Source organism: Ammospiza nelsoni, chromosome 9, assembly GCF_027579445.1.
Source record: "Ammospiza nelsoni isolate bAmmNel1 chromosome 9, bAmmNel1.pri, whole genome shotgun sequence".
In the NCBI taxonomy this organism is placed as follows: Eukaryota; Metazoa; Chordata; class Aves; order Passeriformes; family Passerellidae; genus Ammospiza; species Ammospiza nelsoni.
Window position 1 is genome coordinate 7,471,907 of NC_080641.1, and position 6,000 is coordinate 7,477,906.

Below are 6,000 nucleotides of genomic sequence, written 5' to 3' on the forward strand. Positions count from 1 at the left end.
GATCACAGTTCATTCATGTGGGATATGTGACATGCTGAATATCAGGATGGGCCTTTCAGCTGCCTTTCTTCAAGATAAGCTCACACATTTGCATTCTTGGTGATATGAGGGGTTTTTTGATTGGTAGATTTAGGGCTGGAGGCATTCAGCAGGGAAATCATGCCCTTCTTTTGTCATGGTATTGGGATGGCAGCTCCTAAGAAAAAATCAGAATGAAGAAGATGGATGGGGAGTGTAAAGGTATGAAGTCTTACCAGCATAATTCTGGATATAAATTGAAGTTATGTCCTTTGACTTAACCTTTAGATATACCTTTGTCTGTCTTTGACTCTAGAGGATATAGAGCATCTGCACTCCTAATTTACTTATCTTCAGGTGGCATTTATGGAAAGATCCATAAATCTGGATCTTTCACTTTATTTTGAGACTAGGGTAGCTTCCCCACTGTATTTGTGTACCCCCATTGTGGGGATTTAGATTAACTGCCTGAAGTAAGAATGTTTTATGCCAGCCCAGTATTATTTTATAGCTGCTAAATGGCAATTCCTTCTCTTCCTGCTGATACAATATCTGTTGTGAAAGTGATATTATTTCTGTGGCCCAAATAACCAGACTCTGCTACTGATTGCCATCATGTGGCTGCAAATGATGGGTAAATGCCTGTTGATAAGGAGAGGAAAAAAACAAAATGAGTATGCACCAGGAAGGATAAATACAGAATCACAGAATCAATCATTTGTTTGGAAAAGCCTTATAAGATCAGAATCCAAATAGAAACCTAACACTTCCAAACTGACCACTAAACCATGTGCCTAAGCACCCAAATATCTCCATCAGTTCCCTGGGTAGGCTGTTCCAGTGTTTGACAACCCTTAATTAACATTTAAGGATTATTAACAGGGTCTGTTGGGTGGGGTGCACGCTCAGCACTTGAGAAAATCCACTTTGTGCATCTCTTCTTCGGCTCAAATATAAAAGTGCAACAATTTCAGGATAGGTGACAGGTCATCCTTCCTGATGAGTCAAGAAATCTAAAAGTGTTGGAAGTGCAAAATCTTTGTTGGAAAAGTTAAAGTATTGTTTTCAAGCCCTGGAAATAAGGGAAGTCCTAATTTTTTTGCTGGCAGTTAACTGGAACTTTAAAAGGCTTTGTGGCGCCAGTTTGTTTGGGGTTTTTTTTGTGGGAAGTGATAAAATTAAGTAATTTAACATCATTGCTTTCAAAGTTAGTGATGAGTTCGTTGTTCTTGAAACAACAGTTATATGCAGCAATTAAAGTAGACTTCACCAATAATTCTGTGTTTAAAATGCCTGTCCTAAAAAGTAATTACTTATTCTGCTGATGGAAATAAATTTCTTTCTCTGAATAATTCATAGATGGTATGGTTGTGGCAAAAAAAAAAAAATCCTGAAAGAGTCCTTAATTCAAGGACTCGAATTCAAGAAGAACAGAATTCAACTTCTGTTCTCTCATGGTCTGTTGACTGAGAAAAGTCAAAAGTGGTGTAAATGATACACTTTGATGGCTGTTCTTGGGTCAGGTTTTACTTCTCAGTGCTGTGCTTGTTCCTTGTGCTTTGGTCTTCTGCCTTGAAGATTTCAGATACCCCATGGCAAGTTCTCATTCCACAGAATTCCATTAATTTTGGTGATGGACCTTTCATGACTGTTATACTTGTTATAATGAATGCTGTGTTTAATGATTTAATCATTGCTCTTGAATACTGCTGTACTTAAGGACCCAAACATGTTAAATATTGTGTCCATTGATGTATAAAAATGAAGTTGAACTTGAGCACTGAAGAGAACAGACCTGAAGCTTGGAATCCATAAACCCATGGTGAAATGCATTAGTAAGGAAGTGAAGCTGCTGCATTTTCTTCCTTTTTTTGCAGCCTCTTCTTCCTGATACAGCAAATGAGGACTGGTGGGTCATGTCAGCTATCCAGTGCTGCTGATAAGCTCACATGCTCTCTGATAAGTCAACACAATATTTTAATGGAACAGAGCTAGGCAGAAGCTCTGCAAAGATCTGCAAAACAAAAACTGTATCTCATGATGACCACTTTTATGCATTATATACTTATTGTTTCTATCTGTATTCTTTCTATCTGTTTCTATTCTATCTATATATATAAAAATAGAATTATATTATATACATTATTATTATATTATAATATATATTATATAATATTTTATTATATATGTTATTATATATATCATTATATAAAATATATTATTATATATGCTATTATTATAGTCTATATAGTATTACATATAATGTATATTATATTATAATATAATATGGTATTATAATATAATATTATAATATAATATAGTATTATAATATAACATAGTATTATATATATAATATATATACTATATATATGATAATACTATATTCTATATAGTATTATACTATATAGTATTATAATATAATACTATATATAGTATTATAATATATTACTATATATAGTATTATAATATATAATATAATATAATATAATATAATATAATATAATATAATATAATATAATATAATATAATATTATATTATATTATATTATATTATATTATATTATATCAATATATTATTATATATTGTAGTATATTATTATTATATTAGTATATTATTATTATAGTATATAATATTATATACTATTATATATATATATTCTATTCTATTTCTATCTGTATCTATTTCTGTCTCTATTCTTTCTATCTGTACATGAAGGGTGACAAGGCTCCAAGAGCTTCTGTGCCACAATTTCCAGCAGTGGAATTAGAAAGAATCAAGTTCTGCATGGGATCAGTTCCACTTGCAGGCAGCCAGTGTGTGGTGTTAAGGCCATCCCTGCTTTTATCTTAACTCGGGGTGTGATTTGTTGTTTCCTCTGCTTTTTGGTTCTCCTTTCATGTCTCAATGCTCTGAATCACACCTGGCCAGTGCAAGTGACCCCCCAGCCCCAGGTTAGATTCTTCAGTGTGTATTTTTGCCTGTTTGGAGGAAATTGAACGCTATGAGTCACATCAGAATTCCCGAAAAGAGAAGTGGAGATAAGATTTTCTGACTCCTGGGGTTCCACTCCAGACAGAGTGGAGACTGCCTCAGGCAGCCTTGAGAAATTCCAGCGCCTTTGGAGCGCTTGCATTGCCTACCTTATTCACACTTAATCACACACAGAGCCTGAGGGATGAGTATGTTTTCAGAAATTATCTTTTCTTCCCATCTGGACCTCAGGGAAAACTTGTGATTTAAACCCTTTGTCTCTTAATTTCTAAAGAATTAAGTGTTGCAAGCTCCTCTCCAAACAGGAAACACCTTCACTACTGGCGCTAGAACTCCTTTCCCCCCCTCCAGGCTGGCTAAATCTCTTACTTTGCCTCTCCTAGTATTACTGTGGGTGAGGCTGGAGGTTTTTCCACTATTTCAAAATTTCAAGTGGTTCTATGACTCTTGGCCATGGGATAAATGTCCATTATACAAAGCACTTTGAAATAAATACCTATTAAATGTTTTAATTTCGGAATGACAAAAATATCTTCTAGGAGAGATGGAACTGGAGTACTCAGAGACACTTACAGGTATATTTTTATCTGTTGATAGGTAAATGCAGATGCAATCTTTTAGATAAAGAACCAGTCTTTAAAAAACACATGGGAAATTAATCTCTGTCTTTTTCTGCATGTACAAATGTATATCTATATACTCTGTTTACCTGGGATACCACCACATTCTCTGTTTGTCTTGAATTTCTGATTTCTTCAAGTCCAACAGAGCTTTAGATAAAATTAAATAATTTTTCACTGCATTAAATTTTCTTGAGATACTGAAAAAATGGTTCTCAAACCAAAATTTACAAATTTCCAGCAGAAAGGCAGACTCTACAAAACCCATGTTTTAGCAATTCATGGCCCCTTTGAAAAAAATTCAATTAAAACTTTGTCCCTATAAATCAATCCACCCCTACTTGTTATGCACCAAGTGGATGTGAAACATTGTTGATCACGTGCCTCCTAAATTCTCTAAAACACCTTTTGGGTATTAGAAGATTGTAAAGATTTCTTTCTTTCTTTGTAAATAGAATATAAAGATTTCTTTCCTCCAGCACCCTTTTTTTACAGTGGGGTGGGAATAAAACAGTTCTCTTGGACAGAACTGTTTGAAAATCTGCCCTTTGAGTTCTGATTCCATCCCTTGTGTGCTCATTTAATGGTGATTTCAGCTAAGCATTGTTTCACTTGTTTCCTCATAAGAATGTCTCAGGGGATGATATTAAAAATCTTAATTATTACAAACCCCAGTGCACCATTGTTTCTTTATTACTGACACAGCCTTGAGGCACAAGCCAGGTTGATCTACCAGGAACAGATCAATCACCTCAATGTCAGCTGTTCTTGACAGCCTAGCTGCCTTCTGCTGATTTTTCAGTGGTTTTCTTTAACATTTTTCAATATTCTAATGTCTTTTCTAGGTGCTCACATGGAAGGTCTGGCCTCTAATTACCTTGATCTTCTTTTCTGAGATACAGAGAGGCAATATTTGCTTTTTGTTCATTTTTTTACATCTTTTTTGCTCATATTCTCAAAGTTAATTACTGAGGTTTGGATCTTTTAACTGTAGCTTGATTGGTTATAACCAACCTAAATATTCTTCACTCCATAATCTGACCTGTTCTCTTTTCCCACACTATTACAGTGAATATTAACTTTATATAGAAAGAAATGACATTTGACATGTCCTCTTTCAATTGCTGTCCTTTAAATGGCAGACCTGGCTGGATTTTGTTTTATTCCTAATATGTTTATAAAGTCCTTTCTTACCCTTTATGTCTCATAGTGGCCTCCTAAGTGCACCTTTCAACTGGAAAATCATTTGTGGCAACATAATTGTTAATTCACCTCTGTTTGTAAGGGAAAAGAGGCGATCTGGAGTGTTCCCTATAAAAAGCTGGGCCTTCACTTGTGCAAATGAAATTCTGGAGTGTATAAAAACAAGAAGTGTTCAGCATTTCTAAAAACTTGTCTTTAGAGTCTCCTGTTATTCTGGCAGAGAGGAATTGTATTAATTTTAAGAAACTACCTCTGTGCTTATGTAATATAAGAAGAGAACAACCACTTCATCCAGCTCTGTACAGCACAAAAAACAAGGATATTACATTCCCAAATCAACTGGAAAAAGAGTAAGAAAGCATAAATGTGAAATAATTTTGAGAAGAGAATAAATAAGTAACACAGAAATCAGAAATGGTATTTTTAGCTTGATTATCTCCAGTTCAACCTAAGAAAATGTATCCCAGGTATTTTCCCTGAAATATAGATGTAGTTTAGCATCCAAGATGAGCTTTAGCTCATAGGAATCCCAGTCCCCCTTCAGTTTTAAAGGGCTTTTGACTTTTAATAGTGAGGTTTTAACCTCTATTGTGGGGTTTTGAGAATGATTTTCAGGCTTTCTTTTTTCCTGAAAATTTTGCCTTCATCTTCCAGTACATTAGAGGGAAATAAGAATACAATCAGTGGACAGCAGAATTCCCTGGGAAAAACCAAGAAGAGCCCCATGGCAATGATGCACAAGGGAATACAGCCAACAAAAAGAAACAAGTCTTTTTTTAGGCTGGAGTTTTTACAAGCACATTGCTTGTAGGCTTTGGTGTTCTGTTATTTTTTGTGGGGCTTTCTTTATCTGCTGCAGACAAGAGGTCTCAGACAGCCCCTGCAAAGGAAGACTACTGTAAACTATGAAATAAACTCTTCCTTCCTCCGGAGATTCCACTGGCAAATGAGCTCTGATGAAGTTTCCTCAGAGCTTTCTTCACAGTTTCTGCCATGACAAGGGTGAGTGCTTACCAGTAGGAAGCTCATTAAATGACTTGGAAAAGGGAATCTCCAGGAAAAGGCGTAGCATTTTCTGCCTTTTGGTGCCTGGGAGGATAAAAACTCTCCTGAAGTTGTCTATAAATTTTCTGTGCATACAGTTGTAACAGATGATCAATGTTTTAG